Below are 23,376 nucleotides of genomic sequence, written 5' to 3'. Positions count from 1 at the left end.
ATAGGAATAAATACTTGACACGCAGAAAACAGTAGCAACAAAATGACACGATCAACATGCTACGTCTATTAGTTTGGGTCTAGTCCATCACGTGATTCTCCCAATGACGTGATCCAGTTATCAAGCAACAACACCTTGTTCATAATCAGAAGACACTGACTATCATCGATCAACTGGCTAGCCAACTAGAGGCATGCTAGGGACGGTGTTTTGTCTATGTATCCACACATGTAAATGAGTCTTCATTCAATACAATTATAGCATGGATAATAAACTATTATCTTGATACAGGAATTATAATAATAACTATACATTTATTATTGCCTCTAGGGCATAATTCCAACAGCCTCCCACTTGCACTAGAGTCAATAATCTAGCCCTCACATCACCATGTGAATTACATTGTAATAAATCTAACACCCATACAGTTCTGGTGTCGATCATGTTTTGGCCGTGGAAGAGGCTTAGTCAGCGGGTCTGCTACATTCAGATCCGTGTGCACTTTGCATATATTTACGTCCTCCTCCTCGACGTAGTCGCGGATGAGGTTGAAGCGTCGTTTGATGTGTCTGGTCTTCTTGTGAAACCTTGGTTCCTTTGCTAAGGCAATGGCACCAGTGTTGCCACAGAACAAGGTTATTGGATCCAGTGCACTTGGCACCACTCCAAGATCCGTCATGAACTGCTTCATCCAGACACCCTCCTTAGCCGCCTCCGAGGCAGCCATGTACTCCGCTTCACATGTAGAATCTGCTACGACGCTTTGCTTGGAACCGCACCAGCTTACTGCACCCCCATTAAGAATAAATACGTATCCGGTTTGCGACTTAGAGTCGTCCGGATCTGTGTCAAAGCTTGCATCGACGTAACCTTTTACGGCGAGCTCTTCGTCACCTCCATACACGAGAAACATCTCCTTAGTCCTTTTCAGGTACTTCAGGATATTCTTGACCGCCGTCCAGTGATCCACTCCTGGATTACTCTGGAACCTACCTGCCATACTTATGGCCAGGCTAACATCCGGTCTAGTGCACATCATAGCATACATGATAGAGCCTATGGCTGAAGCATAGGGGACGGAGCGCATATGCTCTCTATCTTCATCAGTTGCTGGGCACTGAGTCTTACTCAATCTCGTACCTTGTAACACTGGCAAGAACCCTTTCTTGGACTGTTCCATTTTGAACCTTTTCAAAACTTTATCAAGGTATGTGCTCTGTGAAAGTCCTATCAGGCGTTTTGATCTATCCCTATAGATCTTAATGCCTAGAATGTAAGCAGCTTCTCCTAGGTCCTTCATAGAGAAACTTTTATTCAAGTAACCTTTTATGCTCTCCAAAAGCTCCACGTTGTTTCCAATCAGTAATATGTCATCCACATATAATATTAGAAACGCCACAGAGCTCCCACTCACTTTCTTGTAAATACAAGATTCTCCAACCACTTGTATAAACCCAAATGCTTTGATCACCTCATCAAAGCGTTTGTTCCAACTCCGAGATGCTTGCACCAGTCCATAAATGGATCGCTGGAGCTTGCACACCTTGTCAGCATTTTTAGGATCGACAAAACCTTCGGGTTGCATCATATACAACTCTTCCTTAAGGAAACCGTTAAGGAACGCCGTTTTGACATCCATCTGCCAGATTTCATAATCGAAAAATGCAGCTATTGCTAACATGATTCTGACGGACTTAAGCATTGCTACAGGAGAGAAAGTCTCATCGTAGTCAATTCCTGGAACTTGTGAAAAACCCTTTGCCACAAGTCGAGCTTTATAAACGGTCACATTACCGTCAGCGTCCGTCTTCTTCTTAAAGATCCATTTGTTCTGAATAGCCTTGCGGCCCTCAGGCAGTATCTCCAAAGTCCACACTTTGTTCTCATACATGGATCCTATCTCGGATTTCATGGCTTCTAGCCATTTGTTGGAATCTGGGCCCACCATTGCTTCTTCATAATTTGCAGGTTCATTGTTGTCTAACAACATGATTGATAAGACGGGATTACCGTACCACCCTGGAGCAGCGCGTGATCTCGTCGACCTGCGTGGTTCAACAGAAACTTGAACTGGAGTTTCATGATCATCATCATTAACTTCCTCCTCAACCGGCGTCGCAATGACAGAGGTTTCCCCTTGCCCTGCGCCACTATCCAGAGGGATGAGAGGTTCGACAACCTCGTCAAGTTCTATCTTCCTCCCACTCAATTCTCTCGAGAGAAACTCCTTCTCGAGAAAAGTTCCGTTCTTAGCAACAAACACTTTGCCCTCGGATTTGAGATAGAAGGTGTACCCAACTGTCTCTTTTGGGTAACCTATGAAGACGCACTTCTCCGCTTTGGGTTCCAGCTTTTTAGGCTGAAGCTTTTTGACATAAGCATCACATCCCCAAACTTTAAGAAATGACAACTTTGGCCTTTTGCCATACCACAGTTCGTATGGTGTCGTCTCAACGAATTTCGATGGTGCCCTATTTAAAGTGAATGCAGCTGTTTCTAATGCATAACCCCAAAACGATAACGGCAAATCAGTAAGAGACATCATAGATCGCACCATTTCTAATAAAGTACGATTACGACGTTCGGACACACCATTACGCTGTGGTGTTCCAGGCGGTGTTAACTGTGAAACAATTCCACATTGTCTTAAGTGAGTACCAAACTCGAAACTCAGATATTCACCCCCACGATCAGACCGCAGGAATTTGATCTTCTTGTTACGATGATTTTCCACTTCACTCTGAAATTGCTTGAACTTTTCAAATGTTTCAGACTTGTGCTTCATCAAGTAGACATAACCATATCTACTTAGATCGTCAGTGAAGGTGAGAAAATAACGATATCCGCCGCGTGCCTCCACGCTCATTGGACCACACACATCGGTATGTATGATTTCCAACAAGTCACTTGCACGCTCCATTGTTCCGGAGAACGGAGTCTTAGTCATCTTGCCCATGAGGCATGGTTCGCATGTGTCAAGTGAATCAAAGTCAAGTGACTCCAAAAGTCCATCAGCATGGAGTTTCTTCATGCGCTTTACACCAATATGACCCAAGCGGCAGTGCCACAAAAATATGGCGCTATGATTGTTTACTCTAACTCTTTTGGTCTCAATGTTATGTATATGCGTATCTCTATCAAGATTCAATATGAACAATCCTCTCACATTCGGTGCATGACCATAAAAGATGTTACTCATAGAAATAGAACAACCGTTATTCTCAGACTTAAAAGAGTAACCGTCTCGCAATAAACAAGATCCAGATATAATGTTCATGCTCAACGCAGGCACTAAATAACAATGATTTAAGTTCATCACTAATCCCGATGGTAGTTGAAGTGACACTGTGCCGACGGCGATTGCATCAACCTTGGAACCGTTTCCTACGCGCATCGTCACTTCGTCTTTCGCCAGCCTTCTTCTATTCCGCAGTTCCTGCTTCGAGTTGTAAATATGAGCAACAGAACCGGTATCGAATACCCAGGCACTACTACGAGAGCCGGTTAAGTACACATCAATAACATGTATATCAAATATACCTGATTTTTCTTTGCCCGCCTTCTTATCTGCCAGATACTTGGGGCAATTGCGCTTCCAGTGACCCATACCCTTGCAATAGAAGCACTCTGTTTCAGGCTTAGGTCCAGCCTTGGGTTTCTTCGGCGGATTGGCAACATGCTTGCCGCTCTTCTTCGAATTGCCCTTCTTGCCTTTGCCGTTTCTCTTGAAACTAGTGGTCTTGCTCACCATCAACACTTGATGCTCTTTACGGAGTTCAGACTCTGCGACTTTCAGCATCGCAAACAACTCGCCGGGAGACTTGTTCATCCCTTGCATGTTGTAGTTCAACACAAAGCCTTTATAGCTTGGCGGCAGTGATTGAAGGATTCTGTCAGTGATAGCTTCTTGCGGGAGTTCAATCCCCAGTTCAGCTAGACGGTTTGAGTACCCAGACATTTTGAGCACATGTTCACTGACAGACGAGTTTTCCTCCATCTTGCAAGCATAGAATTAATCGGAGGTCTCATACCTCTCGATCCGGGCGTTCTTCTGAAAGATAAACTTCAACTCCTGGAACATCTCAAATGCTCCATGACGCTCAAAGCGACGTTGAAGTCCCGGTTCTAAGCCATACAAGACTGCACATTGAACTATTGAGTAGTCCTCCTTACATGCTAACCAAGCGTTCTTAACATCCTGATCAGCCGTAGCGGGTGGTTCATCTCCTAGCGCAGCATTAAGGACATAATCCTTCTTTCCAGCTTGTAAGATTAGCTTAAGATTACGAGCCCAGTCTACAAAGTTGCTTCCATCATCTTTCAATTTAGCTTTCTCTAGGAACGTATTAAAATTCAGGATGACACTTGCGTGAGCCATGATCTACAACACAAATACATTCAAAGTGGACTTAGACTATGTTCAAGATAATTAGAGTTCAACTTAATCAAATTATATGCTAAACTCCCACTCAAAAAGTACATCTCTCTAGTCATTTGAGTGGTTCATGATCCACATACACTATCCCAAGTCCGATCATCACGTGAGTCGAGAGCAGTTTCAGTGGTAAGCATCCCTATGCTAATCATATCAGCTATATGATTCATGATCGACCTTTCGGTCTCATGTGTTCCGAGGCCATGTCTGCACATGCTAGGCTCGTCAAGCTTAACCCGAGTGTTCCGCGTGCGCAACTGTTTTGCACCCGTTGTATGTGAACGTTGAGTCTATCACACCCGATCATCACGTGGTGTCTCGAAACGACGAACTGTAGCAACGGTGCACAGTCGGGGAGAACACAATTTCGTCTTGAAATTTTAGTGAGAGATCACCTTATAATGCTACCGTCGTTCTAAGCAAAATAAGGTGCATAAAAGGATTAACATCACATGCAATTCATAAGTGACATGATATGGCTATCATCACGTGCTTCTTGATCTCCATCACCAAAGCACCGGCACGATCTTCTTGTCACTGGCGCCACACCATGATCATCCATCAACGTGTTGCCATCGGGGTTGTCATGCTACTTATGCTATTACTACTAAAGCTACATCCTAGCAAAATAGTAAACGCATCTGCAAGCACATATGTTAGAATAAAGACAACCCTATGGCTCCTGCCGGTTGCCGTACCATCGACATGCAAGTCGATATTTCTATTACAACATGATCATCTCATACATCCAATATATCACATCACATCATTGGCCATATCACATCACAATCATACCCTGCAAAAACAAGTTAGACGTCCTCTAATTTTGTTGTTGCACGTTTTACGTGGTGACCAAGGGTATCTAGTAGGATCGCATCTTACTTACGCAAACACCACAACGGAGATATATGAGTTGCTATTTAACCTCATCCAAGGACCTCCTCGGTCAAATCTGATTCAACTAAAGTTGGAGAAACCGTCACTTGCCAGTCATCTTTGAGCAAAGGGGGTTACTCGCAACGATGAAACCAGTCTCTCGTAAGCGTACGAGTAATGTCGGTCCAAGCCGCTTCAATCCAACAATACCGCGGAATCAAGAAAAGACTAAGGAGGGAAGCAAAACGCACATCACCGCCCACAAAACCTTTTGTGTTCTACTCGAGAAGACATCTACGCATGAACCTGGCTCATGATGCCACTGTTGGTGAACGTCGCATGGGAAACAAAAAATTTCCTACGCGCACGAAGACCTATCATGGTGATGTCCATCTACGAGAGGGGATGAGTGATCTACGTACCCTTGTAGATCGTACAGTAGAAGCGTTTAGAGAACGCGGTTGATGTAGTGAAACGTCCTCACGTCCCTCGATCCGCCCCGCGAACAATCCCGCGATCAGTCCCACGATCTAGTACCGAACGGACGGCACCTCCGCGTTCAGCACACGTACAGCTCGACGATGATCTCGGCCTTCTTGATCCAGCAAGAGAGACGGAGAGGTAGAAGAGTTCTCCGGCAGCGTGACGGCGCTCCGGAGGTTGGTGATGATCTTGTCTCAGCAGGGCTCCGCCCGAGCTCCGCAGAAACACGATCTAGAGGAAAAACTATGGAGGTATGTGGTCGGGCAGCCGTGAGAAAGTCGTCTCAAATCTGCCCTAAAAGCCCCATATATATAGGAGGAGGGAGGGGGACCTTGCCTTGGGGTCCAAGGGATCCCCAAGGGGTCGGCCGAGCCAGGGGGGAGGACTCTCCCCCCCCAAACCGAGTCCTACTTGGTTTGGTGGGAGGGAGTCCTTCCCCCTTCCCACTTCTTCCTTTTTTTTTCTTTCCTTTGATTTTTTCTCTCTTGGCGCATAGGGGATTGGTGGGCTGTCCCACCAGCCCACTAAGGGCTGGTGTGACCCCCCAAATGCCTATGGGCTTCCCCGGAGTGGGTTGCCCCCCTCCGGTGAACTCCCGGAACCCATTCGTCATTCCCGGTACATTCCCGGTAACTCCGAAAACCTTCCGGTAATCAAATGAAGTCATCCTATATATCAATCTTCGTTTCCGGACCATTCCGGAAACCCTCGTGATGTCCGTGATCTCATCCGAGACTCCGAACAACATTCGGTAACCAACCATATAACTCAAATACGCATAAAACAACGTCGAACCTTAAGTGTGCAGACCCTGCGGGTTCGAGAACTATGTAGACATGACCCGAGAGACTCCTCGGTCAATATCCAACAGCGGGACCTGGATGCCCATATTGGATCCTACATATTCTACGAAGATCTTATCGTTTGAACCTCAGTGCCAAGGATTCGTATAATCCCGTATGTCATTCCCTTTGTCCTTCGGTATGTTACTTGCCCGAGATTCGATCGTCAGTATCCGTATACCTATTTCAACCTTGTTTTACCGGCAAGTCTCTTTACTCGTTCCGTAATACAAGATCCCGCAACTTACACTAAGTTACATTGCTTGCAAGGCTTGTGTGTGATGTTGTATTACCGAGTGGGCCCCGAGATACCTCTCCGTCACACGGAGTGACAAATCCCAGTCTTGATCCATACTAACTCAACTAACACCTTCGGAGATACCTGTAGAGCATCTTTATAGTCACCCAGTTACGTTGCGACGTTTGATACACACAAAGCATTCCTCCGGTGTCAGTCAGTTATATGATCTCATGGTCATAGGAATAAATACTTGACACGCAGAAAACAGTAGCAACAAAATGACACGATCAACATGCTACGTCTATTAGTTTGGGTCTAGTCCATCACGTGATTCTCCCAATGACGTGATCCAGTTATCAAGCAACAACACCTTGTTCATAATCAGAAGACACTGACTATCATCGATCAACTGGCTAGCCAACTAGAGGCATGCTAGGGACGGTGTTTTGTCTATGTATCCACACATGTAAATGAGTCTTCATTCAATACAATTATAGCATGGATAATAAACTATTATCTTGATACAGGAATTATAATAATAACTATACATTTGTTATTGCCTCTAGGGCATAATTCCAACATCCAGTATGAGCGGCGGTCGGATGTTGAGCCGGGAGGGGCTCTGCGACTTGAACGAGCACCACCGCATCGCCTGAACTGGATCCGTCACCTCCGCCTCCTGAATTGCCCAGTAGATCAGTTCGTAGTCCATTCCCCCATCGTCCCCGCAGAATCGTGCCCACTCCTCGAAGGTGGAGCTGCGGATGATGTCCACCATGAGCTCCGGCCACTTGGAACGATCTGGGACTAGCCCCCGAACCACCCTCAGCATCTCCGCACGAGCCTCCGGGGAGTGCAGCTCCTCAAAAGGCCTCTGCGCCACCGGAATCGACACACGGGGAACCAATGGCACCGCCACCATCACCGTGGGACGAGCGCGCCTCGCTCATATCCCCTGTCTCTCCTCCGCCATCGAACGCACGACGAGCTAGGGTTGGTGGGAGAGGATGAGACGCCGAAGCGCGGAGATGAGATCCCGTTGTGATGGGGAAGTGAGGAGGGGTTGGTGGGGGGCGACCATTAATGGTGGATGGGAGGTTCGAGGTCGCCCCCAGTCACCTGTGAGTTTCATGTCGTGTCGGGTCATCCTCGATCTTGAGTCCTCCTGAAATTTCTCCTTGTTGCAGTTCCATGGCCTCCTAAATATAAGTCTTTCTAAAGGTTCCACTAGTGGACTACATACAGATGTATATATACATACTTTAGGTATAGATTCACTCATTTTGTTTCATATGTAGACACTTAGTAAAATATTTTAAAAGACTTATATTTAGAAACGGAGGGAGTAGAATAGTAATATGCATATGCTACTAGTCTAAGTTACTACCTTCATAATGAATGGTAACATAGAGATAGTAACATTGAGCTATGCATTTATTATCTTATAGACTCATCTTGTCTTGGTATGCGTTATGTTACTCCTAGCATGAGTAACTATCTAAGTTACTCAATATCTCTCTCTTCTCAGTAATTAGTTGCCACATCATATTTTTTGCGTATGTGGCATCTATGTTACTCCCTCCATTTTTATATACAAGACTACTATCAAAATTATGATTTGCATATATATAAGGCCACTAACACTAATGGATGCAGTATTAACGGTGTTTGCCTCGTAGTACTAGCAAAGGAAGGCATTAATTATCCCTTGAATGCATGCAAGAGTGAAATCATTGGCTTGATGTGCATGAGAAATAAAAATACACGTTAATTTACACGACAAACAAGGAGACAAGATGTCTTACAACATTAACTTAAAAACATTAATTTTTGCCTTGGTACGTGTAATATGGGTTTGTGGGCTTGTATACAAAAATGGAGGGGGTACTACATATGTTACTCCCATTGTGGGTAGTCTTAGAGATAAGAAAGCGCCCATAATGAAGTGGAGGACAAAAATAATCCGGACCCAGTGTTAGGGGATCTTCGCCGCACGGGATCGGCGACGTCGTTCAGGCGATGTGCAAGGAGGGTAGCACCGCGACAACGAGGGATCTTCGATCGCAGGGTAGGATTGAGAACGCCCGAAACATCAGTGCCAAGAGGAACCAGGCCAACTGCTACTTCTCAAACAACAGTGCCAGAAATTGACACGTTGACGGAGACTGGGCTTGCATTGGTTTTTTCCCTTGAAGAGAAAAGGGTGATGCAACACAGGAGTAGTAAGTATTTTCCTCAGTTTGAGAACCAAGGTGTCGATCCAGAAGGAGGGTCTCGTCAAGTCCAGAGTACCTGCGCAAACACAAACAAGCTTGCACCCAACGCTTCAAAGGGGTTGTCATTCCCTTCAAGATTGTTTGCAAAGTGAGATATGAAGGCGGAAAGTGCAACGAAGTAAAAATTGTAAGGCTGAAAATATGGTGTGGAGTAGACCCGGGGGCCAAGGTGTTCACTAGAGGCTTCTCTCAAAATAGCAAATATCACGGCGTGTGAACAAATTACTGTCGAGCAATTGATAGAACCGCGCAAAGTCATGACGATATCTAAGGTAATGATCATACATATAGGCATCACGTCCGAGACAAGTAGACCGATACTTTCTGCATCTACTACTATTACTCCACACATCGACCGCTATCCAGCATGCATCTAGTGTATCGAGTTCATGATGAACAGAGTAACGCCTTAAGCAAGATGACATGATGTAGAGGGATAATCTCAAACCAATGATGAAAACCCCATCTTTTTACCCTTGATGGCAACAACATGATGCGTGCCTCGCTACCCCTTCTGTCACTGGGTGAGGTCACCACACGGTATGAACCCAAAACCAAGCTCTTCTCCCATTGCAAGAATCATAGATCTAGTTGGCCAGACAAAACCCACAACTCGAAGAGAATTACAAGGATATGAAATCATGCATAAGAGAGATAAGAAGAAACTCAAATAAGATTCATAGATAATCTGATCATAAAAACACAATTCATCGGATCTCGACAAACACACCGCAAAAGAAGATTACATCGGATATATCTCCATGAAGATCATGGAGAACTTTGTATTGAAGATCCAAGAGAGAGAAGAAGCCATCTAATTACTAGGTATGGACCCGTAGGTCTATGGTGAACTACTCACGCATCATCGGAGAGGTCATGGTGTTGATGAAGAATCCCTCCGTATTCGAATCCCCCCTCCGACAGGGCACCAGAACGTGCCCCAGATGGGATCTTGCGGAGATAGAAGCTTGCGGCGGCGGAAAAGTACTTTCGATGATCTCCTGATTTTTTTGGGATTTTTAGGGAATATATAGGCGCAACCCCTAGGGCAGAGGGCGCCCAGGGGGCCCACAAGCCTGTGGGTCGTGGCCTACCCCCCTGGCCGTGGGGTGGGGGCTTGTGGGGCCCCTGAGGCTCCCCTGCCTTGGCTCCCAAGCTTCACGATCTTCTTCTGTTACGAAAAAAATCTTTTCGGGGATTTTCTTCCCTTTGGACTCCTTTTCAAAATCTCCTCTGAAAGGGGTCAAAAACATGGAAAAAACAGGAACTGGCACTTGGCACTGAGTTAATAAGTTAGTCCCAAAAAATATATAAAAGGCATGCAAAACATCCAAAGTTTGACAAGATAATAGCATGAAACCATAAAAAATTATAGATACCTTGGAGACGTATCAAGCATCCCCAAGCTTAACTCCTGCTCGTCCTCGAGTAGGAAAGTGATAAAGAATGAATTTTTGATGTGGAATGCTACCTAGCATAGTTGTCCTTTGCAACTTCTTTCACGTGACATGAATGTTCAGATCCATAAGATTCAAAACAATAGTTTGCTATTGACATGAAAACAATAATACTTCAAGCAAACTAGCAAGGTAATCATGAACTTTCAAAATGACAAGGCCAAGTAAAGTTTTCCCTACAAAATCATATGGTATGGCTATGCTCCATCATCCTCACACAACTAATGTAAATCATGCACTACCCCAGTATTGGCCAAGTAATTGTTTTCGCACTCTTACTTTCTCAAACTTTTTATAACTATCACGCAATACATGAGCGCGATCCATGGATATAGCACTATAGGTGGAATAGAGTGTGGTGGTGGTTGTGAGACAAAAAGGAGGAGATAGTCACATTGACTCGGCGTATCAATAGGCTATGGAGATGCCCATTAACAGATATCAATGTGAATGAGTAGGGATTTCCATACAAGAGATGCACTAGAGCTATAAGTATGTGAAAGCTCAAAAGGAAAACTAGTGGGTGTGCATCCAACTTGCTTGCTCACGAAGACCTAGGGCAATTTTGAGGAAGCCCATCATTGGAATATACAAGCCAGGTTTTATAATGAAGATTCCCACTAGCATATGGTAGTGATGAAGCAAGAAGCTCTCAGTCATGAAGAACATGGTGCTATTATGAAGCACAAGTGTGGAAAAAGATAGTAACATTGTCCCTTCTTTCTTTTTCTCTCCTTTTTTTTCATTTGGGCTCTTAGGCCTATCTTTTTCTCTCTCTTTTTTTGTTTTTTTTTTGTTTTTGGGATCTTTGGCCTCTTTTTATTTATTTATTTCCTCACATGGGACAATGCTCTAATAATGATGATCATCACACTTTTATTTACTCACAGCTCAAAGATCACAATGACGATGACTCCATAGGAAATGCCTCCGGCAGTGTACCGGGATGTGCAACGATCTAGCATGGTGTATGACGTTGAAACATCTCGCTAGCTATCTTACGATCATGCAATGGCAATATGAGAGTGAAGGCACAAGTCATGATACGGAAGGTGGGAGTTGCATGGCAATATATCTCGGAATGGCTATGAAAATGCCATAGTAGGTAGGTATGGTGGCTGTTTTGAGGAAGGAATTTGGTGGGTTTGTGCACCGGCAAGAATTGCGCGGCACTAGAGAGGCTAGCAATGGTGGAAGGTGAAAGTGCATCTATACCATGGACTCACATTAGTCATGAAGAACTCACATACTTGTTGTGAAAGTTTTTATTAGTAATCGAAACAAAGTGCTAAAGGCATACTCCTAGGGGAAGGATTGGTAGGTGTTAACCATCGCCCGATCCCGACCTCAACACAAAGGATGACAATCAATAGATCAATTATGCTCTGACTTCCGAACATAGCGGTTCACCATACATGCATGCTACGGGAATCACTAACTTCAACACAAGTATTTCTAGATTCACGACACCCTACTAACATAGCTCGTAATATTACGAAATCCATGTCTCAAAACTAATTGAGAGGAATCAAAACTTCTCTTTCTATTCAATGCACATGAAGATGGAGGTTTTTGCATCCTCTTTGGGTTCCTATAACATTTGGGACTACTTTCATAGCATAAGCCAACTACGAAATCATGCACCGCCGTGCTCTAAAAGATATAAGTGAAGCACTAGAGCAAACGTATCTAGCTCAAAAGATATAAGTGAAGCACTATGAGCATTCTAGCAAAACCACGATGAGTGCATGTCTCTCTCTCTCAAAAAGGTGTGCAGCAAGGATGATTGTGACACAACAAAAAGAAAAGACTCCTAAGATACAAGACGCTCCAAGCAAAACACATATCATGCGGTGAATAAAAATATAGCTCCAAGTAATGTTACCGATAGATTGAAGACGAAAGAGGGGATGCCTTCCCGGGGCATCCCCAAGCTTAGGCTTTTTGGTGTCCTTGAATTTGCCTTGGTATGCCTTGGGAATCCCCAAGCTTGAGCTCTTTCCACTCCTTATCTCATCGTCCATGAGAACATCACCCAAAACTTGAAAACTTCACAACACAAAACTTAAGCAGAAACTCGTGATAACATTAGCACAAGAAAACAAGCTACCACTTCTTTTGGTACTGTAGAAAACTTGAATTCTATCTATATTGGTGTTGGGCTACTGTATTCTCACTTTTCCATGGCTAGTACCCCCCGATACTAACCATAGTTTCATCAAAACAAGCAACCAACTCAACAAAAAACAGAATCTGTCAAAAACAGACCAGTCTGTAGCAATCTGTATACTTCGTATACTTATGGTACCTCAAAAAATCTGAAAAATTACGAAGGCCTGGGAAAAAATCATATCAACCAGCATAAATAAGAATCAACTCAAAATCTCTTTCTGAATAAAAATGAAAAATCATCTCGTGAGCGAAAAGTTTCTATCTTTTTCCAGCAGTATCAAACAACCATTACCAAGACTAGTCATAAAGGTTTTGCTTGGCTCAAACACAAAAGGAAACACAAAAAACACAATCACAACAGAATTGTGATGGCATGCACGCAACAAAACAGAAAGAAAAAGTTAAATTCATTGGGTTGCCTCCCAACAAGCGCTATTGTTTAACGCCCTTAGCTAGGCATAAAAGCGATAGAATCACATATCGTCGTCTTTGGTGCTCAAACCATAAGTGGCGTGATCACTTATCATCGTAAGGTTTTCATCTTTCTTGCTAGATGATTCACCACTATTTTTGGGAACAAAAACAGACTTGGTGACCTTGTTGTGGGCAAAATTTGGAGTATTCTGCACAACGGCAAAAGCGGAACCCAAGTTGGTTATAACATCCTCTAGCTTGCCAATCCTAGCGGAATCATGACCTAGTTTTTCGTTAACTGTGGGTTCCTTCTCCTTTAAATTTTTCAAAACCATTCCCACCTTGGATCCGTACTGAGTGATTTGATTGTGGATCTTTTTATCCAAATTCTCAGTGAGTTCTATCGTAGCAACTTTATTTTCAATGACGTCGAACCTACGCATCACATGTTCCAGAGTTAAGGTAGTTCCATTAACCATGAGTGGGGGTGAGCCTACCGAATTTATTACAGCTCCGTAAGAATCAACGGTATAGCTACCCAAGAAATTTCCACCTACGATGGTGTCAAGAATATACCTATTCCAAGGAGAAACACCCACATAAAAACTGCGAAGCAAGACGGTAGTGGATTGCTTATGAGTAGATCTACTCTGAGCATTGCAAATCCTATACCAAGCATCCTTTAAGTTTTCTTCCTCAATTTGTTTGAAATTGAGAACTTCGCTCTCGGGAGTATCGTTCGAAGTGGTGGATCTAGCCATGAGGACAGGAAGACTATCCCACACAGACGAACTGAAAGCAGGCGAGAGAAAAGGGCAAACGTAAAAAGACAAACGAAAAAGGCAAATTGGTGAAGTAGGGAGAGGAAAACGAGAGGCAACTCGCAAACACAGTAAATGCAAGAGATGAGTTTGCGACACCTACTTGGATGAGTTCTTGACTTCATCTTTCTCCCCGGCAACAGCGCCAGAAATCCTTCTGCTACTTCTGAAACAACAGTGCCAGAAATTGACACGTTGACAGAGACTTGGCTTGCGTTGGTTTTTTCCCTTGAAGAGGAAAGGGTGATGCAGCACAAGAGCATTAAGTATTTCCCTTAGTTTGAGAACCAAGGTATCGATCGAGAAGGAGGGTCTCGTCAAGTCCAGAGTACATGCGCAAACACAAACAAGCTTGCACCCAACGCTTCAAAGGGGTTGTCAATCCCTTCAAGATTGTTTGCAAAGTGAGATCTCAAGGCGGAAAGTGCAACGAAGTAAAAAGTGTAAGGCTGAAAATATGGTGTGGAGTAGACCCGGGGGCCATAGTGTTCACTAGAGGCTTCTCTCAAAATAGCAAATATCACGGTGGGTGAACAAATTACTGTCGAGCAATTGATAGAACCGCGCAAAGTCATGATGATATCTAAGGCAATGATCATACATATAGGCATCACGTCCGAGACAGGTAGACCGATACTTTCTGCATCTACTACTATTACTCCACACATTGACCGCTATCCAGCATGCATCTAGTGTATTGAGTTCATGACGAACAGAGTAACGCCTTAAGCAAGATGACATGATGTAGAGGGATAATCTCAAACCAATGATGAAAACCCCATCTTTTTACCCTTGATGCCAACAACACGATGCGTGCCTCGCTACCCCTTCTGTCACTTGGTGAGGTCACCGCACGGTATGAACCCAAAACCAAGCACTTCTCCCATTGCAAGAATCATAGATCTAGTTGGCCAGACAAAACCCACAACTCGAAGAGAATTACAAGGATATGAAATCATGCATAAGAGAGATCAGAAGAAACTCAAATAAGATTCTTAGATAATCTGATCATAAATCCACAATTCATCGGATCTCGACAAACCCACCGGAAAAGAAGATTACATCGGATAGATCTCCATGAAGATCATGGAGAACTTTGTATTGAAGATCCAAGAGAGAGAAGAAGCCATCTAATTACTAGCTATGGACCCGTAGGTCTATGGTGAACTACTCACGCATCATGGGAGAGGTCTTGGTGTTGATGAAGAAGCCCTCTGTATCCGAATCCCCCCTCTGGCAGGGCACCAGAATGTGCCCCAGATGGGATCTTGCGGAGACAGAAGCTTGCGACGGCGGAGAAGTACTTTCGATGATCTCCTGAATTCTTTAGGGATTTTTAGGGAATATATAGGCGCAACCCCTAGGGCAGAGGGCTCCCAAGGGCCCACAAGCCTGTGGGCCGCGACTTACCCCCCTGGCCGCGGGGTGGGGGCTTGTGCGTCCCCTGAGGCTCCCCTTGTTGGGGAACGTCGCATGGGAAACAAAATTTTTCCTACGCGCACGAAGACCTATCATGGTGATGTCCATCTACGAGAGGGGATGAGTGATCTACGTACCCTTGTAGATCGTACAGCAGAAGCGATTAGAGATCGCGGTTGATGTAGTGGAACGTCCTCACGTCCCTGGATCCGCCCCGCGAACAATCCCGCGATCAGTCCCACGATCTAGTACCGAACGGACGGCACCTCCGCGTTCAGCACACGTACAGCTCGACGATGATCTCGGCCTTCTTGATCCAGCAAGAGAGACGGAGAGGTAGAAGAGTTCTCCGGCAGCGTGACGGCGCTCCGGAGGTTGGTGATGATCTTGTCTCAGCAGGGCTCCGCCCGAGCTCCGCAGAAACACGATCTAGAGGAAAAACTATGGAGGTATGTGGTCGGGCAGCCGTGAGAAAGTCGTCTCAAATCTGCCCTAAAAGCCCCATATATATAGGAGGAGGGAGGGGGACCTTGCCTTGGGGTCCAAGGGAACCCCAAGGGGTCGGCCGAGCCAGGGGGGAGGACTCTCCCCCCCCAAACCGAGTCCTACTTGGTTTGGTGGGAGGGAGTCCTTCCCCCTTCCCACTTCTTCCTTTTTTTTTCTTTCTTCCTTTGATTTTTCTTCCTTGGCGCATAGGATTTGGTGGGCTGTCCCACCAGCCCACTAAGGGCTGGTGTGACCCCCCCAAATACCTATGGGCTTCCCCGGAGTGGGTTGCCCCCTTCCGGTGAACTCCCGGAACCCATTCGTCATTCCCGGTACATTCCCGGTAACTCCGAAAACCTTCCGGTAATCAAATGAGGTCATCCTATATATCAATCTTCGTTTCCGGACCATTCCGGAAACCCTCGTGACGTCCGTGATCTCATCCGGGACTCCGAACAACATTCGGTAACCAACCATATAACTCAAATACGCATAAAACAACGTCGAACCTTAAGTGTGCAGACCCTGCGGGTTCGAGAACTATGTAGACATGACCCGAGAGACTCCTCGGTCAATATCCAATAGCGGGACCTGGATGCCCATATTGGATCCTACATATTCTACGAAGATCTTATCGTTTGAACCTCAGTGCCAAGGATTCGTATAATCCCGTATGTCATTCCCTTTGTCCTTCGGTATGTTACTTGCCCGAGATTCGATCGTCAGTATCCGCATACCTATTTCAATCTCGTTTACCGGCAAGTCTCTTTACTCGTTCCGTAACACAAGATCCCGCAACTTACACTAAGTTACATTGCTTGCAAGGCTTGTGTGTGATGTTGTATTACCGAGTGGGCCCCGAGATACCTCTCCGTCACACGGAGTGACAAATCCCAGTCTTGATCCATACTAACTCAACTACCACCTTCGGAGATACCTGTAGAGCATCTTTATAGTCACCCAGTTACGTTGCGACGTTTGATACACACAAAGCATTCCTCCGGTGTCAGTGAGTTATATGATCTCATGGTCATAGGAATAAATACTTGACACGCAGAAAACAGTAGCAACAAAATGACACGATCAACATGCTACGTCTATTAGTTTGGGTCTAGTCCATCACGTGATTCTCCCAATGATGTGATCCAGTTATCAAGCAACAACACCTTGTTCATAATCAGAAGACACTGACTATCATCGATCAACTGGCTAGCCAACTAGAGGCATGCTAGGGACGGTGTTTTGTCTATGTATCCACACATGTAAATGAGTCTTCATTCAATACAATTATAGCATGGATAATGAACTATTATCTTGATACATGAATTATAATAATAACTATACATTTATTATTGCCTCTAGGGCATAATTCCAACAGTCTCCCACTTGCACTAGAGTCAATAATCTAGTCCTCACATCACCATGTGAATTACATTGTAATAAATCTAACACCCATGCAGTTCTGGTGTCGATCATGTTTTGGCCGTGGAAGAGGTTTAGTCAGCGGGTCTGCTACATTCAGATCCCTGTGCACTTTGCATATATTTACGTCCTCCTCCTCGACGTAGTCGCGGATGAGGTTGAAGCGTCGTTTGATGTGTCTGGTCTTCTTGTGAAACCTTGGTTCCTTTGCCAGGGCAATGGCACCAGTGTTGTCACAGAACAAGGTTATTGGATCCAGTGCACTTGGCACCACTCCAAGATCCGTCATGAACTGCTTCATCCCGACACCCTCCTTAGCTGCCTCCGAGGCAGCCATGTACTCTGCTTCACATGTAGAATCTGCTACGATGCTTTGCTTGGAACTGCACCAGCTTACTGCACCCCCATTAAGAATAAATACGTATCCGGTTTGCGACTTAGAGTCGTCCGGATCTGTGTCAAAGCTTGCATCGACGTAACCTTTTACGGCGAGCTCTTCGTCACCTCCATACACGAGAAACATCTCCTTAGTCCTTTTCAGGTACTTCAGGATATTCTTGACCGCCGTCCAGTGATCCACTCCTGGATTACTCTGGAACCTACCTGCCATACTTATGGCCAGGCTAACATCCGGTCTAGTGCACAACATCGCATACATGATAGAACCTATGGCTGAAGCATAGGGGACGGAGCGCATATGCTCTCTATCTTCATCAGTTGCTGGGCACTGAGTCTTACTCAATCTCGTACCTTGTAACACTGGCAAGAACCCTTTCTTGGACTGTTCCATTTTGAACCTCTTCAAAACTTTATCAAGGTATGTGCTTTGTGAAAGTCCTATCAGGCGTTTTGATCTATCCCTATAGATCTTAATGCCTAGAATGTAAGCAGCTTCTCCTAGGTCCTTCATAGAGAAACTTTTATTCAAGTAACCTTTTATGCTCTCCAAAAGCTCTACGTTGTTTCCAATCAGTAATATGTCATCCACATATAATATTAGAAACGCCACAGAGCTCCCACTCACTTTCTTGTAAATACAAGATTCTCCAACCACTTGTATAAACCCAAATGCTTTGATCACCTCATCAAAGCGTTTGTTCCAACTCCGAGATGCTTGCACCAGTCCATAAATGGATCGCTGGAGCTTGCACACCTTGTCAGCATTTTCAGGATCGACAAAACCTTCGGGTTGCATCATATACAACTCTTCCTTAAGGAAACCGTTAAGGAACGCCGTTTTGACATCCATCTGCCAGATTTCATAATCGAAAAATGCAGCTATTGCTAACATGATTCTGACGGACTTAAGCATCGCTACGGGAGAGAAAGTCTCATCGTAGTCAATTCCTGGAACTTGTGAAAAACCCTTTGCCACAAGTCGAGCTTTATAAACGGTCACATTACCGTCAGCGTCCGTCTTCTTCTTAAAGATCCATTTGTTCTGAATAGCCTTGCGGCCCTCAGGCAGTATCTCCAAAGTCCACACTTTGTTCTCATACATGGATCCTATCTCGGATTTCATGGCTTCTAGCCATCTGTTGGAATCTGGGCCCACCATTGCTTCTTCATAATTTGCAGGTTCATTGTTGTCTAACAACATGATTGATAAGACGGGATTACCGTACCACTCTGGAGCAGCGCGTGATCTCGTCGACCTGCGTGGTTCAACAGAAACTTGAATTGGAGTTTCATGATCATCATCATTAGCTTCCTCCTCAACCGGCGTCGCAATGACAGAGGTTTCCCCTTGCCCTGCGCCACCATCCAGAGGGATGAGAGGTTCGACAACCTCGTCAAGTTCTATCTTCCTCCCACTCAATTCTCTCGAGAGAAACTCCTTCTCGAGAAAAGTTCCGTTCTTAGCAACAAACACTTTGCCCTCGGATTTGAGATAGAAGGTGTACCCAACTGTCTCTTTTGGGTAACCTTTGAAGACGCATTTATCCGCTTTGGGTTCCAGCTTTTCAGGCTGAAGCTTTTTGACATAAGCATCACATCCCCAAACTTTAAGAAACGACAACTTTGGCCTTTTTCCACACCACAGTTCGTATGGTGTCGTCTCAACGGATTTCGATGGTGCCCTATTTAAAGTGAATGCAGCTGTTTCTAATGCATAACCCCAAAACGATAACGGCAAATCAGTAAGAGACATCATAGATCGCACCATTTCTAATAAAGTACGATTACGACGTTCGGACACACCATTACGCTGTGGTGTTCCAGGCGGTGTTAACTGCGAAACAATTCCACATTGTCTTAAGTGAGTACCAAACTCGAAACTCAGATACTCACCCCCACGATCAGACCGTAGGAACTTGATCTTCTTGTTACGATGATTTTCCACTTCACTCTGAAATTGCTTGAACTTTTCAAATGTTTCAGACTTGTGCTTCATCAGGTAGACATAACCATATCTACTTAGATCGTCAGTGAAGGTGAGAAAATAACGATATCCGCCGCGTGCCTCCACGCTCATTGGACCACACACATCGGTATGTATGATTTCCAACAAGTCACTTGCACGCTCCATTGTTCCGGAGAACGGAGTCTTAGTCATCTTGCCCATGAGGTATGGTTCGCACGTGTCAAGTGAATCAAAGTCAAGTGACTCCAAAAGTCCATCAGCATGGAGTTTCTTCATGCGCTTTACACCAATATGACCCAAGCGGCAGTGCCACAAAAATATGGTGCTATCATTGTTTACTCTAACTCTTTTGGTCTCAATGTTATGTATATGCGTATCTCTATCAAGATTCAATATGAACAATCCTCTCACATTCGGTGCATGACCATAAAAGATGTTACTCATAGAAATAGAACAACCATTATTCTCAGACTTAAAAGAGTAACCGTCTCGCAATAAACAAGATCCAGATATAATGTTCATGCTCAACGCAGGCACTAAATAACAATGATTTAAGTTCATCACTAATCCCGATGGTAGTTGAAGTGACACGGTGCCGACGGCGATTGCATCAACCTTGGAACCGTTTCCTACGCGCATCGTCACTTCGTCTTTTGCCAGCCTCCGTCTATTCCGCAGTTCCTGCTTCGAGTTGCAAATGTGAGCAACAGAACCGGTATCGAATACCCAGGCACTACTACGAGAGCTGGTTAAGTACACATCAATAACATGTATATCAAATATACCTGATTTCTCTTTGCCCGCCTTCTTATCTGCCAGATACTTGGGGCAATTGCGCTTCCAGTGACCCATACCCTTGCAATAGAAGCACTCTGTTTCAGGCTTAGGTCCAGCCTTGGGTTTCTTCGGCGGATTGGCAACAGGCTTGCCGCTCTTCTTCGAATTGCCCTTCTTGCCTTTGCCGTTTCTCTTGAAACTAATGGTCTTGCTCACCATCAACACTTGATGCTCTTTACGGAGTTCAGACTCTGCGACTTTCAGCATCGCAAACAACTCGCCGGGAGACTTGTTCATCCCTTGCATGTTGTAGTTCAACACAAAGCCTTTATAGCTTGGTGGCAGTGATTGGAGGATTCTGTCAGTGATAGCTTCTTGCGGGAGTTCAATCCCTAGTTCAGCTAGACGGTTTGAGTACCCAGACATCTTGAGCACATGTTCAGTGACAGACGAGCTTTCCTCCATCTTGCAAGCATAGAATTTATCGGAGGTCTCATACCTCTCGATCCGGGCGTTCTTCTGAAAGATAAACTTCAACTCCTGGAACATCTCAAATGCTCCATGACGCTCAAAGCGACGTTGAAGTCCCGGCTCTAAGCCATACAAGACTGCACATTGAACTATTGAGTAGTCCTCCTTACGTGCTAGCCAAGCGTTCTTAACATCCTGATCAGCCGTAGTGGGTGGTTCATCTCCTAGCGCAGCATTAAGGACATAATCCTTCTTTCCAGCTTGTAAGATTAGCTTAAGATTACGAGCCCAGTCTAGAAAGTTGCTTCCATCATCTTTCAACTTAGCTTTCTCTAGGAACGTATTAAAATTGAGGATGACACTTGCGTGAGCCATGATCTACAACACAAATATATTCAAAGTGGACTTAGACTATGTTCAAGATAATTAGAGTTCAACTTAATCAAATTATTTGCTAAACTCCCACTCAAAAAGTACATCTCTCTAGTCATTTGAGTGGTTCATGATCCACTTACACTATCCCAAGTCCGATCATCACGTGAGTCGAGAGTAGTTTCAGTGGTAAGCATCCCTATGCTAATCATATCAACTATATGATTCATGATCGACCTTTCGGTCTCATGTGTTCCGAGGCCATGTCTGCACATGCTAGGCTCGTCAAGCTTAACACGAGTGTTCCGCGTGCGCAACTGTTTTGCACCCGTTGTATGTGAACGTTGAGTCTATCACACCCGATCATCACGTGGTGTCTCGAAACGACGAACTGTAGCAACGGTGCACAGTCGGGGAGAACACAATTTCGTCTTGAAATTTTAGTGAGAGATCACCTCATAATGCTACCGTCGTTCTAAGCAAAATAAGGTGCATAAAAGGATTAACATCACATGCAATTCATAAGTGACCTGATATGGCCATTATCACGTGCTTCTTGATCTCCATCACCAAAGCACCGGCACGATCTTCTTGTCACCGGCGCCACACCATGATCTCCATCAATGTGTCGCCATCGGGGTTGTCGTGCTACTTATGCTATCACTACTAAAGCTACATCCTAGCAAAATAGTAAACGCATCTGCAAGCACATATGTTAGTATAAAGACAACCCTATGGCTCCTGCCGGTTGCCGTACCATCGACGTGCAAGTCGATATTTCTATTACAACATGATCATCTCATACATCCAATATATCACATCACATCATTGGCCATATCACATCACAATCATACCCTGCAAAAACAAGTTAGACGTCCTCTAATTTTGTTGTTGCATGTTTTACGTGGTGACCAAGGGTATCTAGTAGGATCGCATCTTACTTACGCAAACACCACAACGGAGATATATGAATTGCTATTTAACCTCATCCAAGGACCTCCTCGGTCAAATCCGATTCAACTAAAGTTGGAGAAACCGTCACTTGCCAGTCATCTTTGAGCAAAGGGGGTTACTCGTAACGATGAAACCAGTCTCTCGTAAGCGTACGAGTAATGTCGGTCCAAGCCGCTTCGATCCAACAATGCCGCGGAATCAAGAAAAGACTAAGGAGGGCAGCAAAATGCACATCACCGCCCACAAAACCTTTTGTGATCTACTCGAGAAGACATCTACGCATGAACCTAGCTCATGATGCCACTGTTGGGGAACGTCGCATGGGAAACAAAAATTTTCCTACGCGCACAAAGACCTATCATGGTGATGTCCATCTACGAGAGGGGATGAGTGATCTACGTACCCTTGTAGATCGTACAGCAGAAGCGATTAGAGATCGCGGTTGATGTAGTGGAACGTCCTCACGTCCCTGGATCCGCCCCGCGAACAATCCCGCGATCAGTCCCACGATCTAGTACCGAACGGACGGCACCTCCGCGTTCAGCACACGTACAGCTCGACGATGATCTCGGCCTTCTTGATCCAGCAAGAGAGACGGAGAGGTAGAAGAGTTCTCCGGAAGCGTGACGGCGCTCCGGAGGTTGGTGATGATCTTGTCTCAGCAGGGCTCCGCCCGAGCTCCGCAGAAACACGATCTAGAGGAAAAACTATGGAGGTATGTGGTCGGGCAGCCGTGAGAAAGTCGTCTCAAATCTGCCCTAAAAGCCCCATATATATAGGAGGAGGGAGGGGGACCTTGCCTTGGGGTCCAAGGGAACCCCAAGGGGTCGGCCGAGCCAGGGGGGAGGACTCTCCCCCCCCAAACCGAGTCCTACTTGGTTTGGTGGGAGGGAGTCCTTCCCCCTTCCCACTTCTTCCTTTTTTTTTCTTTCTTCCTTTGATTTTTCTTCCTTGGCGCATAGGATTTGGTGGGCTGTCCCACCAGCCCACTAAGGGCTGGTGTGACCCCCCCCAAATACCTATGGGCTTCCCCGGAGTGGGTTGCCCCCTTCCGGTGAACTCCCGGAACCCATTCGTCATTCCCGGTACATTC

The sequence above is a fragment of the Hordeum vulgare genome, chromosome 6H (genome assembly GCF_904849725.1).
Source record: "Hordeum vulgare subsp. vulgare chromosome 6H, MorexV3_pseudomolecules_assembly, whole genome shotgun sequence".
NCBI lineage: Eukaryota > Viridiplantae > Streptophyta > Magnoliopsida > Poales > Poaceae > Hordeum > Hordeum vulgare.
Note: the sequence above shows the minus strand (reverse complement) of the source record.